Below are 21,792 nucleotides of genomic sequence, written 5' to 3'. Positions count from 1 at the left end.
TATACTGGAAACACACATGGCAGCCGAGTGTCATGTTATGCTGCAACATGGCTGAGTAGGGAATATCATGTGGGACATTTGGACTACAGCAAGATAGTTTTTAAACTACTGTTTAGTCATAGTCAATATATAAGAAGAGCTGACACTAAGAAGACTGTTAACATGGTAACCCTGTGAATTCTATAACTAAAATTACCTGTGTTTTGGGGAGAGAATCAACTGAGTTTCAGGATGAAGTCATCGACAACTGATGACAAACAGCAGTGGGTGGAATTCCAATCTCTTCCTACCACATATCAGCCTTGGGGGCCAGAATGTCTATAACCGGTGTAGAGAAGGCATTCATGCCATACCTAATACAAAAGCAAAATTGGTTATATCTTAAGTCATTTCCAAATGGTGGCCTTAGAAAAATAAGCTAAGTCAAAACATCCTAATGACTTCAATTTGTTTGTGCAAAACATGTCTTTTATTTGTTTTAATAGTAGAGTAGATTGAGAGACAAACTCCTCTGTCACACACACACACATCACACACACACACAGTGGCTCAGGACTCGACCAGTGTGGTTTTCTGGGATGAACAGTTTGCACTGGCACAAAGTAGTAATTTGGCAGAAAGTTAAAAAGTAGTTTGGTGAGGAGTTTAAACTATAAAATCCCTGTGTGATTCAAAGTAATAAATGACTATTTGGCGAGTTGCTTCCAGTGGTTAAGAAACAACGGTCCATTTTCCGCAGGTTATATTTCTACAAATGTGCCTTTAAATTAAGCAAAAAGTGCCCCTTACCTCATGAAATAGCCATCACAAAGCTCAGGCACCAAAACCATATGCTTTGACAGGCTTGTGGAATAAGCCTAAGGGGAGGAACGGCAGAGCGAGAGTGGGAGAGACATTGGAAAATCACAGTTTCTTGTTTAACGTAGAAGAAGAAGACAGAAAACTGCAATGCAATGTAAACTTTTATCACCATCAAATTCAACCATGGCGGTCCATAAGACCGGCCCTGGTTTATCAGAAACATTGTTGTTACAAGTTCAGTATTCCCTGTGCAAGAAAGCAAAGGAGTAGAGATTACATTTTTGGATACCAATATTTGTTAACATTTTTCAGCCTTAGACTTGAAATGAACAATTTCAATTATGAGAAAAATTTATTTATACAGCAGAGTGGCTTTTGTAAAGAGGCCTAACCTAAAGAGCATGGCTGTACATTTCTAAGGAAACTTAATGCACGGACATTCTGGAGCTATAAAGTGGTGCGTATTTCATTTCCAAGAGACTATTGGGCACATCTGCCCAGTGGCGGTTTCTGGCTACTCCTCTGCATTGCTCCAATAAATGCTTATCTTTTCTCCTCTTTTTTTTTCCATAGTGACTTTGCCAAGGCCGCATGTGCCAATTCCTGGCTATGTTTATGTCCATTAGCTTGGAGGCAGCAACGAGAGCAGCACAATTTGTTGAGATTTCCTGGAGGCATGGATGATGAAAGTGAAAAGAGAAAAGTAAACAGGGTACAGTTGTTTGGGTTTATGCTTGAGAAAAGGAGGAAAATCAATGATGTGTTTAGAGAAAAGGCAATCTTCCCAGGAAGTGGAAGGAAAGACTTACTTTCATATTTCTAGGAAGAGAAACCTGCCACATCTTTTGTTTCTAATCAACTTTTAATCAACTAACAATAATAATGATATCAATGGAAGACCCTTCCAGTTGGAACACCCGCAGCTCAGCTCTGTGCTGCAACCCCTGAGGAGAGTGAGAGCTGAAGCCCCTCTCTCTTCCTGAACACAACATAACTTTGCCCAACAGTAAAACAACCAGATGGAAGTAAGAACATTCTCCTGAATCTTGTGCGCTCTACTCTAAGGGTTCTAAACTTGCCAGTGAAGACATACTGGTTGGTCTCCAGACTTTATGGAATTGCTCACTATGAAGGTGAACTCTTTCCAAGAGAGGCAGAAGTGTCCTCACGAGTAGGTTGAAGTTTCCTGAGAGCCGCCATCTGTTCTGATCTGGTGGGGAAGCAGGAGAAATCAGCTAACAATTTTGGCCTGTTCCTGTTTCCTTCTCCCTGTCAAATGTTCACAATTCTTTCCTCATCTTCCTTCCTCTTCTCTTTCTTCTCGCATCCTCCCTCTACTGTCTTCTCCGTTTCTTTCTCTACTATCACCTTCTTCCTTCTTCTGCAGCTCTTTGCTCTATCTCTTTCTCCTCCTCCTCTTTTAATATTTATCACTCATTTCCTGCTTTTTCAGTTTTGCCAATCACCTACTAACGTCAGGCACTGTTCTATGCAATGCAAAAGTAATTAAATTAAAATTTAAAACTCTACAGACTTGCACTCAAGAAGGTCACAATCTCCTGCTGAAGATGAGAAAGCATGAAATATCTTTTCACCAAGTACAATAGACCAGTTTATTATATTCAAGTTCCAGACTGCAATTATTCATGGATATTGCTTAAATAAAATATTATCAGATAAAGTCTTTCCAATAATATTTGAAATTAGAAGTAGCACCTAATCAGGAACTTACTCCTGGTCTGCACTATTGTCAATAAAATAGTTGGCCTGAAATTATGGAATGTTTTGCGGGCATATTAACCCACAGAATAACATTGCATGTAAATGTCTCTGGGTCATTTCCCCACGATGTCTTTGAAGACAACAACCTGACTCGGAGTGCTAAGTTGTTGCCTTCCATCAATATTCCCATCTCTCTCCTACAGCACATACCACTGACAACAAACTCAGGTGTGCAAGGAATAGTGATTTTGTTTTTCTATAAATTAAATTAATTCTAAATTCAACCCTTCCTCAATATCAATATACATTGTCAATATGCTGCACCCATATCTCAAGAGGCTGTGCATTTCTTTATCTATTATTTTGGGAAATCATCCCCCTCCCAAGGCATCTAGGATCCTGGATATTTACATGGTACCCCAAAATGGGAGATGAACAATTTTACTCTCCAATCTGTCATGGTCCCAACGTGACACCACTGACACAGCTTGTGATACTTTCTTTAAATATGGACCCACTGCTACCTTCCAGCGTTCTACTCAGAGGCTTGCCTCATCCTTGGTTCTTGAGTCCCACCAACATCTCTGACCTTCCCAATGGAGGAATATCTCGTCTTAGATACGATGCCCCTCAAAGATGATTTTATTTTTTTCTCTGCCTCCAAAACACCTTGCATAATTTCTTCAATGGATTTAGCCTTCTACAAAACTAGAAAAGCTATAACTTTATAGCTGCTTGTCTTTTCTACCCTTTGGAAATACCTGAAGCAAGGTATCACAAAGATTGATTATCCACTTGAAGTGAGAGAAGCAAGGTGGTGGGGGAGAAGGTTGAAAAAAATATGGAGAAAACAAACACAAATAAATTATCCCATAATTATTCCACCTAGAGACTACAAGGGTAGAAATCAAGCCGAGAGAGCAAGAAGGGCAGGGTGACTAGAGCCAGGCGTGAGAACAGAAGCTGGGAGACCAGTTAGAAGGATGTTGCTGTAGACCCCCAGAGAAATGATGGGCTTGGGCTAGAGTGGGAGTGAGGTGGGGTGGTGTGTTCAGATTCCAAATATGTTGTGGTGGTACAGTCATGATTTTTTTATCCTTCTTTATCCCTCTTTAGCAGATAAGGAAGGAGAAAGGACCAAAGCCCAGTTCTTTGATTCCTGGACTGTGCTTCCCAGGAGGGAAGATGGTACCAGGGACCACCGAGAGAGGGCTATGAGTTTTATTTAATTTTACAAACTTTATTATCACAAGGCGCTTTGCTGACCATTTACCCTCCACCTGGGCTTCAATCTCCAAACCCAGGATATAATAACATTTGAAAAAAACCAGTGTTCTGACACCTGCCTGGTCATCAAGTCACCTGAACATTTTCTTAAAAATACAGGTTCCTGGGTCCTACTCTAGACCTGTAGAATCAAAATTCTCTAAAGGTGGGGCCCAGGAATCCAACTGTTAACATCTTCCCAGATCATTCTAGCGATGATGGGTTTGGGAACCACTGGGCAGAATATATGTAAGACATCCCTGTGGACTCCCAGAGACAACTGGAGGAGACCTGGCAGGTAACAAGGCAAGAGGATTCAAATGTCAATAAAATGGCTGGCATGTTTGCAGTCAGAGACTAGTGAGGCCTCGGGATAAGGCACAGTATGTTATAAATAAAAACATTTTGGGTCCGGGAATTCGATAAACTCAGCTTCAGTTTCAGCTCATCTACCTGTTGGCATGTGTGTCTCTGGGCAAGATGAGTAAATTCTCATTGTCTTAGTTTCTGCACCTGTAGATTGAAGAGAAGAGTATGTGACTGAGAAGGTCACTATGGGGATTGAGTTAGGGCCCCAGCACATCTATCACCATGCCTGGCACCCTCGTAGGAGCTCAATTAACACTTAGAAAAGGAGATGGAGAAAGCGAGGACCAGGAAGGACTACAAGATCTCCTCTCTGATGCAGATTTCTACAAGAAGGAGGTTTGGAGGGCAGTGGCCCATTTGGAACAATTTAAATGTTTCTTGTTTCTTTAAAAACTTTCACTTAGATTGAAACTTATTTAAGGATAGAAGGTAATTCTCTGGTGGCATGAGGTTTTCTAAGACTGGGAGTAGTTCTCTGTGGGGGTCATTAGCCCTGCCTTGAGCAAAATTGTTGCTGTGGACTTAGATGAAAACATACCAGGAAGGCCATCAAATCTGCAAACGATGGGAGCAGGGAGGGAGAGCTACTGCATGAGTTACTAACCAAGATTCCAGAAGATACTGTCCGGTTATCCCAGAGGCCAAAGTGGGTAAGATGCAGTGTGACTGGTACAAGAGTAAAGCGGGCACCACGATCCAGGAGATCATTCATTCAAATAAAGGCAGGGAGAGATTTAATAATAGTTCCTGTGACAATCTCCTAGGGGTTTTAATTCGCTAGAAAGAACAGAATTCAGTCACACACATCTATTTTGTGCACCCATAGAATATCATTCCTACGTCTATAATAGTGCTTAGAACATTTTTTTATATTGCTTATTTGGAATGTGTCTCCCATTTTAGTCTATGTGCAATATAAAGACAGAGATCACATCTTGTTCAGCTTTACGTATCCAACATTAGTATCAGAACTGGCTGGAGTGTATGCTCACTGGATATTTGTTATATGAATTGAGACATGTATGAATGTAAGAATAATGATATGCATTAGTGGGATTGGCCCTCAAAATCCGAGTATGAAAGAAACGGAAGACAAAGGAGCAATGGAGAAATAAAGACCATTCATTAAACAAGATTGATGAGGCTAACTTCCAAAGAGTAACTTTGCCTGCATAACAACTTTGCAAGTGTAATATGATAGTGTAGCGCTTCCTGAAGTGTGATCCTCACCTACAAAGTACCCTGAAGAAAATAAATATCAGGGAGGAGGAGATGGTTCCCGCGTTCAGAAATGGGCAGCAATTTCTGAACCCTCTGGCATCATAAGATTCACAATGTACTTTATTACGTTAAAGGTTCTGAGAAGTTCTGCTGCAAATAAACCTATTGAACCCTGTCTGTCCTCGTGTTAACCCTCTCTTTGTGAATTAATTTGACCACAGAAGCACTTCTGCATGTGAGAGAGAGAGATCTATTAACCTTCCAAGGAAAGACCTTGGGGAAGAGAAGGAGTTCTGGACTGGGAGTCAGGAGCTCTGGGTTCTAGTCCTGACTCATCATTGCTGACCTCACAACCTTGGCATAAACACTTAGTTTCCCTGTCTCTGAAAGGAATCATTAGTGCTGGATTGTCTTTCATCATCATTGTTATGCCTCATTATCCATGGAACTGGAAGCATGCTCCAACAGTATTTATATGGTAGGATGGTGCATATTTTTAACGCTCTCCAATACCCAGTTCTTCTTTCCTTGTGGGTCTGTAGGGGAACCGTACTTCCCAGCACTTCAGGGGGAAGGAAGGGCACATGTCTAGCTCTGACTAATAAAATCTGAGTAGGAATGCGCTGTGGCACTTCCAGGCGGAGTCAGTGAATGCTCTACAGGATTCTCCAGTCTCCCTTCCCTCTGTCCCAGCAACCACGGGAAAAGGCTCATGTGGAGGTGGTGGAGCCCCAGACAGAGGTAGTGTGGACTGCTGAGTCTCATCCCTGGAGAGTCGCCTGGACTTCCAGCAGATTTTGCATTAGTGAGAAATAACTTGAAGTGTTTAACCACTGAAATTCAGAGGTTCTTTGTTACTACAGCATAAGCCTAGCCTCTCCTTACTAATAAAGTAAAGCAACTGCTTTAAGTAAAAAACCACCCGATCCCATTTTCAATGGTCATCTGAACCAATGTTTTATATGCCTTTAGGTTCTTGCGATTAAATCATCATAAATAAAATATACTAATTCTTTTAACTTCAAATAATATTATTTAAGTCACTGTTTTAAATGCCAAATTTCAGGAAGAAAATCGTAATACCGTGCCTTGGATCTGTCACTCCTGACGTCCAAGGAGTTCAGATTGCTTTCACACATGTTATCCACTTTATGCTCCTGCAGTCCAGGGAGGTGGAGAAAGAAAGATGCTATTATGCCTATTTTATCAAGAACAGGGTGCAATGCTCAGAGAGGACAGATAATTTCCCCAGAGTCCCCGGAGGCAACAGTTCTACAGTCATGTGTCCAGCTCACCCACTCCAGGGCTCTACCTATTCATTCCTCCATTATGCCCCACTACCCTGCTTCCTGAAATTTCCTCTCCAAACTCCCATAGCAATTTCTCTGGCCCTCTCTGGTGGCATGATTTGTTTGTTTAAAATTTTTAGTTTCACATTCTTTATGGAGCCCCCGCCATGTTAAGAATAACATTTCTGGCTGAGAGGAGTGAGAAACTGAGAGACAGAAGACAGGGAAAAGGCATTCAAGTGAAAGTTAGTCTCTTGCCCTACCAGGAGTTCACAGTCAAGTAGAGTTGAAGGAGGTGGACCAAGGGGAAGCAGACAATACACAGTAATACAACGGTGTGAATAAAGAACCTAACAGGCTGGGCGTGGAGGTCACCAGCCTGCAGGGCCCCATGCAGAACTCTGTTTTAGATTGTGAGAGATTGGTTTGAAATTTCAGGCCTGATTAATGATAGAAATGATTCCCAGGTTTGAAACTAGTATAACAGAGGCTTTATCTTCCTCATTGTGCCTCACCCAGTGGATGGAACATGATAGTTAATTAATTCATGAAGAGAGGGAGGTGGCAGGAAGAAAAGCCTGGAAGAAGAAATGAAGAAATGGAGAGAGGAAGGGAGGAAATGTTGCATCCTATTTTTAATTATCCATTCTAAAACAGTGAATATATGTTTTCTTACACATGTACCCAGTAGGAAATTGGACCATAAAGGTTCTATGGGTGTTGGAGTGAAGTATAACACTGGCAATGCTATAGAATATCACTATAGTAACTATGGTAATAACACTCTGTTCCCTCCTTGTCTTATGCCTGTGCAGGTATCTTGAGCATCTGTCCAAAATATTTTTGACTAGCTAGTATGACCTACATACATTGCATATGTGAATGGCAAAGGCAAATCTATGCTGTGTGTCTAACTGCAATGAATATAGGTCCCTGCAAAAGGCTGTAAAGAGAGTATTTTTTTCATAGATTCCCATGGACTGCTTAGGTGTTACATAATCAGCATAATTTTCATTTGTAGAACCTTGGTCTCCTTCTCAGTATATTTCTGGCTTAAGATAGATTGCTTCTTTTCAGAGAGTGGCGTGGATGATTGTTTCTGAAGCAGCAGTGAGGTTCATTGTGGTGTTGACAGTGGAAGTATTTCACCAGCCTGTCACCGCTGCTCCTCCCCTCCCTACAGGTCCTGTTCCACAAATGGTATTCTGTTTTCAATAGTCCAAGGAAGCAGAGAGAAATGGCATAGGTTGAATGTCCCTCATTCAAGGTTAAAATGAAAATGATTGAGCTTTAATGAGCCCAGTCATCTGGCAGAACTACAGGGTCTGTGCAAGGCAGTAAGGAGAGGAGAGGGTCAGCGGGCGGCATGGAAAAGACAACAAGTACTGAGTACGCTCACTGCGTGCACAGCTTTAATTGAAAACTTCAGATAATCAACTTACGTGAGGACTCCTCTCTGCTCTCAAGAAGCTAAGAATCTAATTCGCTAATTCTAAGCAGATTCTGTTAGCTAAGTAAATTATATTAACAGATAATCAGAAAAAAATGGATAGACTGATCACACAGGATGGTCTTCTATGTATTCTAAGAGATCTCTGATCCTTCCTTTTATTTTATATTCAGTGCTACTGTTCAGTTCAAATCAAGACTATCTCTTAGCTGAATTATTAAAAAGATTTCCTCCTTCTTCTATCCTTTCTCTTCTTCCAATATTTCTTGAACACTTATGTCCTGAGTATCCTTAGCACGTAAGAATTATACATGCCGTACATGTTTTATATACATGACTGTTAGAGTGCGAAGGACTATCCATGACCTAAGTCATTTGATCTTCTGACTGTTCTACAGAATACCCCTAGCTTTATAGTGTGTTCACAGTCTGGGCTCAGTGTTTATTTACGACTTCAACTCTACCCCCATACCTGCAGGACCAACTAGAGTGAACTCAGAGAGATAAGAGAAGATGTTATATCCATGAAGGAAAAAGAAGGTTCTAGGAAAAAGAGAGAGAGGAAGAGAGAGAGAGAGAGCGTGCGCCCAAGTGCCTAAGAAAGAAACAATCTTTTTATTCATAATGTGACATCCCACCACTTCCACCATATTCTGTTTGTTAAACATGAGTAAATAATTCCCACTCACACTCAAGGGGAGAAGGTTGCACAACAGTGTGAATACCAAGATGAAATAGATCTTTAGGGGCCGTCTTAGAGGCTTCTCACTACGGACAAGATGACAGGTGTTCAGCAGTTCTGTGGAATAGCCCACCAAGATTTGATCAAAAATAGAGAAAGAGGTCTCCAAGAGAAAAATATCAAAATGGAATTATGAGATTATTTGATGCATGTGATGATATATTAATACACGTAAAAAACAGTAGTGAGGGGCATACCAGAATCGTGTTGCATTTAGAAGGAATTTTTGTTTTTGTTTTTTTTTGTGAGGAGATCAGCCCTGTGCTAACATCTGCCAATCCTCCTCTTTTTTCGCTGAGGAAGACTGGCCCTGGGCTAATATCGTGCCCATCTTCCTCCACTTTATATGTGACACCTGCCACAGCATGGCTCCACAAGCAGTGAGTCGGTGCCTGCCCAGGATCCCAACCGGCGAACCCCGGGCCGCCGCAGTGGAGTGTGTGCACTTAACCCCTTGCACCACTGGGCTGGCCCTAGAAGGAATTATTGAAAAATATATAGACAAATTCAGCAAAGGAAAAGAAATAAACATAAAAACAGAAAACAAAACATCCAAGAAAGAAAATATAATCGTAAGTGAAGTAGTGTAAACACGTACTTAACAAAACTGTGACATAACTATGTTTAAAAGGAGGGTAGGGATAGAGAAGTCAGGGGGAATGGAGGTTACACACAGCTCACTCATCCACACACTCATCTACCACAATAGGTCAATAGATCATTTCTAAAGTTGATGATTGATAAATCAAGAAAAGTCAGCATTGAAGTATTACTTAGAAATAAGAAGGAAAATGTCAGAAAAAATAGTGAAAATATTTTGAAGTTGCTAGAGAATGGAACTAGGGTGCACTGGGAGAAAGCTGGAGGCTACTATTCTCTCATTATAAAGATTGAAAGTATATTGGTTTTTTGTTTTTGTGTGCGTGCGTGAGGAAGATTAGCCCTGAGCTAACATCCACTGCCAATCATCCTCCTTTCACTGAGGAAGATTAGCCCTGGGCCGACATCCGTGCCCATCTTCTTCCACTTCATATGTAGGACGTCGCCACAGCATGGCTTGACAAGAGGTGCATAGGTCTGCACCCAGGATCCGAACCCACGAACCCCCGGCCACCAAAGCAGAGCACATAAACCTAACCGCTAGGCCACTGGGCCGGCCCCATTGGTTTTTTTTAAAAACTTTGAGCATATGTTTATTTGATGAAAATAAAAATGAATTTGAAAACAAATATATTAAGTACAAATATACTTTTGACACTGTATTAAGTGAGAAGGATGCAAAGATGAATAGAGACCATCTCTGATTTCAAATTCTTACACTCTAACAAAACCTAGGCCATAGGAAGGTTTTCATTTTTAATTGCATTTATAGTAAGTTTGTCTTGTTAGGGTTTTACTCTTCCTACTGAAAGGGAAGGGAGTTCTGATTAATTGAAGCTTCTGATTAGCTGGGTTTGAATTACTCAGAAGAGAAAAGTCCCTCCTCACTGCTTCCCTTCACTTTTCTCCATAACTTTCCCAGTACATCAGACCCACCTTCCATCAGAGGCACAGAAGGAAGAACTGACCCTGTCCTTTACTCAAAATGAGGAGACCCGGGAATGTGGTGGGCTTCTAGACCACCGAGCCTGGAGGAACCGGCACTCAGGATGCCTCTGCAACCGGCCTGCTGCTTCCTAGCACACCAGCAGCATTGGCCGAGAGGAGCAGACTGTGCTTCCAGGTCCAAGTCACTGATCACATCTAAGATGTTATGCTTGAAACTCAGAGAAAGAGAGGAATATACTTATTGGAAAATGTGTTTTCACCATAAAACTTCTGAGAAAGTGTCAGCTGTAAACTAGCTAACATTTTTCCTCTGGACAGCTGGTCTGACATAAAAGTGAGCTAGTGATAGCTCTTATAAACATAATTTCCATGGCAGAGCAATCGCAGGAGCACAAACAGCTTCATAAATACCAACAGCTCGCCAGTTAAGGCAGCTAACCTCCGTCTTTATTTTGCTTGGGGCAGCATGCAGTCTGGAGCAGGAAACTGTCTTCTAGAATGACTGAAGAGTTGGATTTTGAAGCTCATGTCTCAACAGAAAGTTTTCTTGTCCAAGGATTCAATAGCTTAACAGTCTGGCTCTCAGCAACTGCTGCAAAGAAGAAAACGCTAATATTTATACTGCTATCAATTTGTAGAATCCTTTGCAGTTCACCAAGTGTTATGGAAATAAAGACCGTAGATCAATTGTTCTCACATTAGAAATAGGGAACATGAAAAAATAATAATGGCCAGGCTGCAATCAGACCAATGAAATCAGAATCACTTGGGGTGGGGCACTGGTATTTTTTATGTGTCCTGGGTCATTCTAATGTGGTTAACACTGTCTGGGGAAATGTTAAGGATGGGAAGCATGGTATGGTGGAAAAAGCTGGGGACACACACCAGTCCTTCAAATGACATTGGACTGTATGACATTGGACCAGAAACTCAGTCTCTTCAAATCTTGGTTTCTTCATTTGCAAAATAAGGATAAGAATCCTTTTGTCTTTACAGGGAGTTGAAGGCTCATCAGAGGTCTTCTGAAAGCACTTTGCAAACTATGATACTCTGATCAAATATCAGCTACAAGGTTGTTCTGACCCCAGTTCTATGACACAGAAGTGTCAAGAGAGCAAAGAAAAACTCACAGCCAGCCTGACAGCTAGAGTCTCTGGGTGGCCAGCCATTCCAGAAGAAAAGCCCAAGGTGTAATATTATGCTCATCAAAACCCAAATGTATGCCTCTTTATAGGACCAGCTAAGAGAATAAATTTCCAAGAATGGAACTTCAGGAAGGAGCAAGAAATGAGAAAGAAGATTCAGAGATGGAACCACAAGACCTCCTAAAAGCCCAGCCAAGAGAAGCTTGCGTATTTTCAGTTTAGACAGGCTCTGCTCTTTGAGTATTGGAGTCAGGCTGTGATGTAGGTAAACTGGCTGGCACAGAATAGACACTTAAGTGTCAATTAGAATATTGGGTAAAATCTCAATATGAAGAAATACTTTTATTAAAGGCCATGTCTATGTACACAGAAATAGTTTGAACCAGGTGTAAAGAAGCAGAGGAAAGAAGGATGCGTTAGCCATGAAGACATGAGACCAAGGATCTGGCCCAAGGGCCTGATCATTAAGTTATTATTAACCACTATCCCAGGGACTGTCCAGGACACAGGACTCTATCTGCCTGAAACTCTCGTTACCCAGTAGATTTCAACACTTAGCCTCTAAAGGTAATCTGCTGGGTTCCTGGCAGTCCCCACATTCTAACTGGTGTTAAAGAGTCATAGTCATGGTAGGAGGAAATAGAGTTCAAGGAACCCTGGGGGAGGCGTTCTGGAGGAGACAAGTCTGAGCTAAATCTTGAAGGTGGACAGGATCGAACAAGCCTAAGGAAGAGGATGCGTTAATGAAGCAAACAGCCTGACTAAAGGAAAACTGCAGGCAGAAATAAGAGAGACAATGTTAACTGTAATATACTTCCATGTGAAAAGGGCCAGCTGCCGGATGACGCGGGGTGAAAGCGCTCCCTGCGGAGGGCAGTCCAACAGGGGCGTTTGTCTCTGAGTGTCGTCCTGAGTGTCAATGACTTCAGTAAAGCTGGTCAGAGAGATTCATGGTTTTAGTAGAGAAAACAGACAGCCTTCTCCTGTAAAGGCACCAACTTATTATCCATTCGTTCAACATCTGCTCATCCCACAAGTTGTTGGGTTTGGAGGGAGTTTGGGGTTTTGTTTTGTTTTAGCATCTTCTGTGAATGAGGCTCTGTGCTAAGTATTGAGGCCTCAGTGCTGGACAATTCATGACACCAGCCCCCAAGAAGCTTACAGTACTCCTGCCACTGGGAAAGGACAGGGAAGTAGGCTGGACAAGCTGTGTGACCTTGGGCGGAATGACTCACCTTCTTGAAGCTGCAGATTTCAAAATTTTGTAGCGGGTAATATTGATAACCACTTTATAGGGTCGTTAAGAGTATTCAATAGAATAATGCATGTAAAGCCTCCGCACAGTGCTAGGCACTTAACAAGCACTCTGTAAATATTGACTATTGTTACTTCTAACCTCGTCACTGGGCTTGGTCAGGGTAAGAAAAAGGGAGGGATAAGTTGTTCTCTGGTGCTGAGACCACTGTTAGCACTCAACTAGGAGGCTCTCCCGACCGAACGAACACGAATTTGGCTGGATTCCACCTCGCTAACCCTACCGCTTCTGCTGGAAATCTGCCCTTACAGAGTCGATGAAATGCGCCTGGTCACGCGTACAGTTGAAGCCACTAGTATATGCCTGACATATGTGCTCTCCCTGGAAACAATCATATATGAAAAGAGAAAGGAAAGAAAATGAGAGCTGTTGCCTTTCCAGTGGAAAGGACGGGGTAACCTACAACGCAGGCATTGTCATTTACAGGAAGTAAAAGGAGCCCTTGGACGACTCCTGCCTCACGCGAAGTGTTTCCACTTGGACACAGCAGCTGCGAGCCAGATGGCCGCTTGTGGGCAGATCTGGGTTGGGAACCTAAGCACGGCTTGTGATGAGGAGGAGGAGCAAATGCAAAACACAACTTGCTTTCTTTTGGAAAATATTGCGTCAGCCTGCTGAGGGAATTTACCTCATCAGTAACCACAGTCCAAGTCATGGTGATTAAACAGACGGTGAAGACGAGCCTCCCCCTTCTTATTTAAACAAAGAAGGCCTCCAGACTCCCTGCAGCACTCTTATTTCTGGCATTGAGCCAGGTGATGGGTAGGATTTAGGCTTAGATGATTCAGAGACAAGATGATTTTAGGATTCAGCGTCTTTGGTGCTTGGGGATTTGGCTTCCTTAATGGAAAAGTTCTTTTGAGAGATTTAGGCTTTTTCAAGGCTGAAATTTTTGGCCTCACTTTGATGATGCAGGCTCCTTTATTTGAGAGCTCCTTAAAGCCAAGGGCCACATCTTAGTAGCTTTTGTAGGACTGACACTGTATGTTCAACAAATGGTATGTGTAGAGATGGGGGCAGGGAATGAGAGAGAGAAGCAAAGAAACAGATGAAGGCAAAGGGAAGAGGGGAAGAGGTAAGAAGGATGTGGGAAGGTGGAGGAAGAAGGGAGCAAAGGGATGAAGAAGGCAGCAGAGACCACAGACATGGAAGCCAGGGCGAGGCACAGACCTCTCAATAGATGGAAACCTGGGGAAGGTTCAGTCTTGTCAGCAGATGATTAAAGAGCAGACTAGACAATCGTACTCCCCTGGAAAGTACCAGGGCAGATGCCTACTGCGCAGACACCACTTGCAGGAACTGGGGAGAACAAGAAGAAAATCCTGAATGGGCCTGAGCTCTCCCTCCGAACTGACTGAGATCACTGGGAAGGGACTAATCGAGTGATCTGCAGTGAGTAGAATAGAGGGTCGGGGTAGAAAGACCAATTACAGGAAAAACAGAGAGTTCTTGCATACTTGAAGTTTTAACACCGGTTAAATGTTTTCAACTTAATTCAGTTGGACAAGTATTTGTGGAGAGCCTGGTATGATATCTGAAAAGCCATATTTTTCCCGTGTGCAAAATTTTCTTGCTTTGATTTGGGAATTAAATCAAGCAGGGGCTCTCTCAGTGCTGATTCAGGAGTTCACTTTTCTAAAGGCAGGGTCTAGAAGATATAATCTCTCAAATGCCTTCCGGCTCTGGGAATGCCGGCTTCAGGGCTCTGTATCATGATGATACTGTACATCTACATAGCACTTTCAACTGCAAAGTGTGAAATTGGCATCATCAGCCTTTCACTAAAGAAAGGGGAAAATGGAGAGCAAAGAGTTTAACAAATGACTTTTTAAAGACAGTTACTCAATAGCAAAACCAGGACCCAAACCCCGGTCTTCCAACACCAAGAGCACCGCCTTTCTGCTCTATCGCATCCATAGCTTATGGACTTCGTTGTGCACGTTCAGAAACTAGATTTTTAACTGTTCACCCAGGGATGACTGGGTTCTGGAAGATGGATTTGCTAACCCCACTCATGAAAGACTACCTTCTACTGTGTGGGGGAGAAGAAATCCCTGGTTCTGGAGTGAGGGACAATTATCTGGAAAACACACGGGGAACGAGTGTTGGTCTGTGTGTGTGCATGTGCGTGGGTTTCTGCGTTTCTCTGTGTTTCTTCACTTACTGTGTGAAGGGCACTAATGTGACCAAGCACCTTCCAGTTTCCTGGGAGCAGTGTGCAGTGGGGCCCACAGTGCCTCGGGTCTTGCTGTAGACCATGCACCTCTTACTCTGCCTTGAGTTCCAGGCATCAGGGCTGCCTTTACCCTCAGCCCTGCCTTGCGCTGGGAAGGCCATTGCATTCAGTGGGGGAGCCACCCTGGTCTAGTTGTGAACAGGTCTACTCTGCCACAGGTCGGGGTGGCAAGCCCTTGTTCTGGAGCCCTGTTGTGTGCCTGTGAAATGCCAGGGCGCCCTGTGGTGAGTAGAGGCTGAGACTCAATGAGCCTTTCTCTACGGCGCGGGGGGAGGAGGCAGGCAACCCATGTTGGTGCTAGATCTGTATGTCCCAGGAGATGGCAGGACTGGGGTGCCCTGCTCCTTTAGCTATCAGAGGTGCTAGGCAGGTGAGAGTGACACGGTCTGTGGTTTGCATGGACAAAAATAAAAGGAAAATAAAATCAACCATGGCTATGTATTGGTTTTAGGAGAAAAAAATCAGAAGTGGGGTGGCAGTGTGTGTGAATATGGCCAATATGTCTGGAAAATGGTAGCTTAAAGTTAAATGGGATTCTCTACCATAAGGTTATTCAGGGCTTTTCATATGCTGATGCTACCACTAGAGGAGTAAACCACTTACAACATTTCCCAATGTACTTGACCTTAACACCATTTCAAGGAGAATCTACAAGTTCTCATTTTAAGAAAGAGACACTTAGACCAAGATGTGTTGAATATTTTCAAGCAGTGGTTCCATCAAGCTATAGGAGCCTGATAAATTGCCCTTCCCCTCTCAAGGGACAGAGGGACAGTACCTAGAAACTACCGTGCCCTTCCCTTAAAGAGACTGGAGACGTACTGGTATATTTTTACACCTTGATTGTCTCTATTTTATATACCATACCAGGTGCTGCCCTTCTCTTAATATGATGGCTTCCTGTGGGACAATATGACCAGCCGAGCAGGTCATGTTTCATGACTGTTTCCATCAACTGCAATCCCTTTGTGCTGATATTAAGGATAATAACAATAAAAATGATAAAAAATATTTAGAGATAACATTTATTAAGTGCTTATTATTTGCTAAACACTATACTAGGCACTTAACATGCACTATTTAATGCATTCCTCTAGTAGTTACTACTTTTTCCCATTTTACAGAGGAGAAACTAAGGCTCAGAGATGTTAAGTTACTCTCTCAAGATCACACAGTTATCACAAGAGGGGATAAATCTGTCATTCTAATCGGATATGTTTAATTTAGGTATCTAGTAGTTAAGTCGAATTATATTCTACCTCTATGTCTCTTGATCACCTTGACTGGACCTGGGAGATGGCTAAATGTTATTGATGAAGACAGTGGACATACTCACATGGCCTGGTCTAGTCCTCAGAGTTGGGGTAGAGAATTCTTAAAAAGTGTCCTTCACTCTGCACAGTGACAGCTAGAATCATTCCCTAAAATGATGGTGTGGGAGATCAAGATTTGGCCACCCTGAAATCTATCTCTGTACCTAGGTTGTTTTTTCTGAGGACATTTGACCTCCCCCACTAACTGCCTAAAGAATTTGACATGGTAGCTCCTTCCTGGAACAGATCTATCATGATAGCTGTAAAGATAACGTAGGGTAAATGTTATAATAGGAAAGGCACCAACAAGCCCCTCTTATCAGAAGTTCTGTCTCTCTGGCCACATTCTCTGGATGACCCTGCGAAGAGTTGCCAGACAATCATTTACATTTTATGAGGGAAATCTCTATTTGTAAAGGTATCTCCCTCTCTGTTTGGAGAAGAGAGGGGGATGAGCTCATTTCTAGTGACTTATCAATGTGGAAGGTGAGGCCTTGAGCTATATAATAAACCTTATTCTTGTTTACTGTGCTTTAGTGGTAATCTCCTGTAACTGACTCCCCCCACCGCCAAAATCCTCCTTTGTCATTGGCTGAAAAAGATATTTAAGATGAGAATTTTTGCTATTGTGTGGAGAAACGCAGTGTCCCTGCTTTCTCCCATGTATACATGTTATTAAACTTGGTATTATTTTCTCCTGCTAACCTGTCTTGTTGATTATTTGGCCAGCCAGAAGAACCTTAAGGGAAAGGGCAGAAAGAGATTCTCCCTCTTCCCCCGACAGTTTTGACGTAGTCGCCAGGAGCCACACTGGCTGGCAAGTTGCCTTCTCTGGCTGGAAGACCTGCCTTCTCCCTGGACTACTGCAGATGATGAGATACGGGAACGCCTGACGAAAGCCAGCAAAAAGGTAAGACTTCTTACCACGTCAGCCTCCCGGAATCTCTATCTGCGGAGTCCGGCGGAAGGAAATGGTGAGAAATTTTTTCTCTTTCTAAATTTAGATTGGCAGGAGAAAATATTTGGGAAACTAGTTTCTTGGGCTTTTAGTGACTCTGGGTTTAAATTTGGTAGAGTACTCTTGGTTTTGATCTTGATCCCTTTTCCTCCCAGAGTAGTCTCTGTCTTGTTCTGTGTCCTGAGAACTTGGCTTTGTGACCAGTGAGAATCTTCTCCTTGGTCTCCACCATACGGAAGGTGCATTTACCGGGGTGCACCTTGGTGGTCAGTCGAGTAGACTGGGGTTCCGAACTGTCTCTTTGTCCGGCTGTGCCAAGTTCTCAGGGGAGTTTGTCATAAAAGACCCAGTCCATAAGGGCTTTTGTCGTCTTTACCTTCGTTGCTTGTTAGTGCTAGAAAAATCCCATTCCAGTATCGCCTGCCCGGTGTCACAGATTAGCGGGTCTGTGACTGGAGGCGTCCCACACTATTGTGGGAGACCAGAGACACCATCCTTACCGCCTGTGCAACGAAGGTCTTTACTTTTTCTGAATATCTTTGGGAGTGAAATCTGTGGATCACGGGGGCTACATCATCTGCGCCCTCACCAGGGACGCCTCTTGGGTCCATGGTAGATTTATTCTAAGCATGGAAAGTTACCTCCGGGTCTTTCCTTAAAAAGGCTTATTGGTTCGAGTCACTATTGAAATAAATATACAAATGAAGATCCTACTCGTCAATGGCCAGACGACAGATCCTTTGAATTGGGAAAACTTCTAAATTGGGGGAAAAAAATTTTTTTTGAGAGCTCTCACATAATTATTTATTTGGTACCTAAGAAAAGGCCAAAAAAAAAGAAGGAAAAAAATTTGACTAGCCTTAAGACCTTGACTCAGGTTACAATTGAATTGAAAACATGTAAAAGTGTAAGTGCTGATAAGATTATAAAGGTTGGAATGTTTGAGCTAATTTTATACAAAGAGGTTACATCAACCTTGCCTGAGTATGTTTTAAAATGTCTGACTGGGAATGCTCCCCTGGTCCAAAATTATAAGACCAAGACCTATTGATAAAAATCTTAATGATAACTATGTTTAAAGGTATAAGAAGTGATGAAAATTACATGAAATTTTGTAGGAAAAAACTGATGTTATTTCTATTACAGAACTGGTTAACAAAAATAGTAATTTAAATGATGGCTAATTTTATCTGAAGTCTTATGAAGTCTTATAGGCAATCTAAATAATTATTGGGAACAAGAAAATAGTTGTGAAAAAGATAAATTTTGGATGAACTTTAAACAATAATTATGTGTTATGGTAGTTACTGCTTCCAAACTCTTTTTGGTGACTTAAAGCTTTAGAGTTTTGCTAAATTTTATAAAAAAAAAATTCACTGGGTATCATCATTTCCAAATAACATAAGATATTAGACATTGATTGCTAAATGTACGTTTGTCTACTTTTGGCTTTTCATTACAGGAAAACTAAAAGGTGTTTTGGGTCTATTGGTAAACATGTGTTTTATTAAAAGATTATACTATAAAGTAACATGTTTCTAGAAGTTATGAAGTGTTTATAAATTTTCCAAGCCACAAGATACTAATGTAAAAGAAAGGTTATAATTGTTTAGTTTTTACTTACAAATTGAGGTTTCTAAAGGTTAAAATTTCTAATTAGTATATGTGATTAAAAATTTTAAAAAATTAAGAAAAATATGTCTGTGTACAAAGAAAATAAGATATATAAAGAAGGAACAAAGAATAGAAATATTTTGTTTGGTTGATTAAGAAAGATAAATTTGTCCTCAAGTACTAGAAAGGAAAAGAAAGACATGGGACAAATTCTGAATGTAAAAAGAAAGTTAGAGAAGGTTTGTGGAAGAGGAATTCTGGAAAAGGAGTTTTCGCATGGTCAAGTTGGCTAAGATTAAAATAAATTTAATTAAATAAATGAGTTTTAATAGCAGAAGTAAGCTGGTGCAAATTAAAATTTCTCGTAAAAAGATAATTTGCTTAAACTTGATAAAGAGGTTATAAAAGATTTTTCTTTACCTTTGAGTAAGTCTACCTAAAAAAAAAAACTGTTAAAATAATTTCCTGTGTTCAAAAGACTGAGGTCTCTCTATTAAAGCTTTTTGGACTATTAATGCTCTGTTTGCTTTGACTTTTTATATTTTTGACAAGCTCCCCAAAATTCGTATCTTAAATAAAGTCTTTATTTTTACTTTTTTTCTTTGAAAATTTTCAAAGGGCCCTGGAACTTCTCAAAGAAATTTGCTCTCTTCCTCTCAGGAGAAAGATACTAAACTTATTAGGCTTATTCAGTATGTTAAATTACATAAAAAACATTGTCAGACAAGTGATGATAAGCCTCCTTAGGTGCTATTATGTGGACAAATGTTATTGACATAGGTGTTTTAAAATTGTATAACATTACTGAAATTCTGATCTGTCCTGGTTATCAGTCATAATTCTGGTTATTATTATTTTAAAGTGTTGTATGTCACAAAATTAACCAAATTTCTTTGTCAATTGCCATTTTGAGGTCTTGTTGTTTACAGACATTTCTTTGCTCTAATGCTTTTGCAAAATATGTTTCAACTTCAGAAAAATTCTTAGAAAGGACTCTGATATTTACACTAGAATACAAGTTTCTGACAAACTTCCTGATCACAAAACTGAACTTGGTAAAAAATTACAGAAATCTGATGGAGAAACTGACTTCATGAAGCTGCTAACAAAAAGACTGGGATCGAGAATGGATTACACAGGACTGAATAAACTGATAAAGATGATTATAATTTTTATGATTTTTCATTTGAAGTATTGCTGAATTTTTAATGTTTTGTTTCTTCAGATTTAAAGAAAACTTTTTCTCTTTTCTCCCGAGATAGCTATGACTTATAACAATTTGGTAAATGATACTTTTGTAAATAAAATGGAAATATTTATCTTTTTCTCTCTACCTGATCCCTCGAATTTAAAAACTCTTAGTAAGTGAGTATTGTTGTTTTCATGGCAATATAGTTATTTGCATAAGTTCAATAAAAATCTGTTCTCCTTATAACAGGACACAATTAAAAACATTGGTTATATTACCAAGGTTGTGACTAAAACATCATATTTGCGATATAACCATACAGCTTTTGAAGAATGAAGATTGGACTTTATAGAATAAAGCCACGTGGAACTATTGGCCTGGTACCTTATGTTCCAAGCAGCACTTACCAGGATAAGTAAAAAATGTCACTTATCTGGCAGGTACAAGGAACCTCGAAATATTTTGGGGGAACCTCGGAAGAGAGGAATTCACCCAAATCTGTAGGTATTGCAGACAAAGTCTGATGACAAAATCCTTGGCTTGGCTTTCCTGGCCTCAAGAGGCCTTTGAAGTTCAATCTAAAATTCCTTATAAAACGTTTCAGCAAAGCAGATTTAAAAGAGCTTATATGATTAATTGCTATTCTTGCTGTACTTATGTAAATAATTGGGCCAACTCTATTGGAACTAGACTTATTTTACAAACTAGTTAATTTTAGTTTGGCTATCTTAATAAAAATGAGGGTGATTTTAGAGAAAAAAATTATATTTCAGTAAAAACTATAGTATACATTTGTAGATATTAGATCCTAGTTTTGTTGTCTTTTAAGGTTTTTGTTTTATATCTGTTGACTGGACTAGATCCTGATTTCTTCTAGTCTCCTAAAATATCTGGCTACAGATATCCAAACTAACGTCTTTGATTTTTTCCATCATTTTCATTTAAAATCACTAAAAACTGAACCTGCCCTTTTTCCTGAAGCCTTACAAACTGAAGCTGATGGACTTGATATAAACTTGAGATGACCTGACGACACCATCCGAGACATTTTAAACTACAAAAGATGCTTTGACGCTGACATCTAAAATTCTTCTTCACTGGCTGCCCTCTGAACTCAAAAACTGCTTTACAACTTGCTCCAACCATTAACCTTGTTTTTCTTTTATAGAAATGCTTCTATTAAATACTTGATTGCTTACTTCCACAATATAGGCGTAATCTTGAGAGCCCACCTGTGTCACCACCTTCCAAAGGGAACTTAATTGAACTGAATCATCAGGACTAAAAAATGGGTTCAGTAAGATGAAACAATCTACCAACTCAGCTTCTGGACTATGAAACTTCTTTAAGTTTCAAAAGGACTGTGAAACTTTTAGTTTCAAAGGCGGGACTGTGGGAGATCAAGATTTGGCCACCCTGAAATCTATCTCTTTACCTTGGTTGTTTTCTCTGAGGACATTTGACCTCCCCCACTAACTGCCTAAAGAATTTGACATGGTAGCTCCTTCCTGGAACAGATCTATCATGATGGCTGTAAAGATAACGTAGGGTAAATGTTACAATAGGAAAGGCACCAACAAGCCCCTCTTATCAGACGTTCTGTCTCTCTGGCCA

At 40.9% G+C, this 21,792-nt stretch overlaps 1 long non-coding RNA gene across 3 annotated transcripts in view; it reads right to left on the bottom strand.

Moving 5' to 3' along the window:
- The window catches only part of LOC147916535 (uncharacterized), a 65,385-nt gene that overhangs the window by 21,947 nt on the left and 21,646 nt on the right, over positions 1-21,792 (bottom strand). The window contains exons 2-3 of one of the 3 annotated variants that reach the window (XR_015552658.1): positions 10,848-11,000; positions 197-353 (exon numbers count right to left, since the gene is read on the bottom strand). The exons of 1 other annotated variant lie outside the window; for it this stretch is intronic. This is a non-coding gene — a long non-coding RNA (uncharacterized LOC147916535). The remainder of the gene's footprint in view (positions 1-196; positions 354-10,847; positions 11,001-21,792) is intronic. One more of the 3 variants, XR_015552659.1, reaches the window with a different exon arrangement.

The sequence above is a fragment of the Ceratotherium simum genome, chromosome 7 (assembly GCF_057802395.1).
Source record: "Ceratotherium simum simum isolate JZ-2026a chromosome 7, ASM5780239v1, whole genome shotgun sequence".
NCBI classification, from domain to species: Eukaryota; Metazoa; Chordata; class Mammalia; order Perissodactyla; family Rhinocerotidae; genus Ceratotherium; species Ceratotherium simum.
Note: the sequence above shows the minus strand (reverse complement) of the source record. Positions and strands in the feature narration are given on the sequence as shown.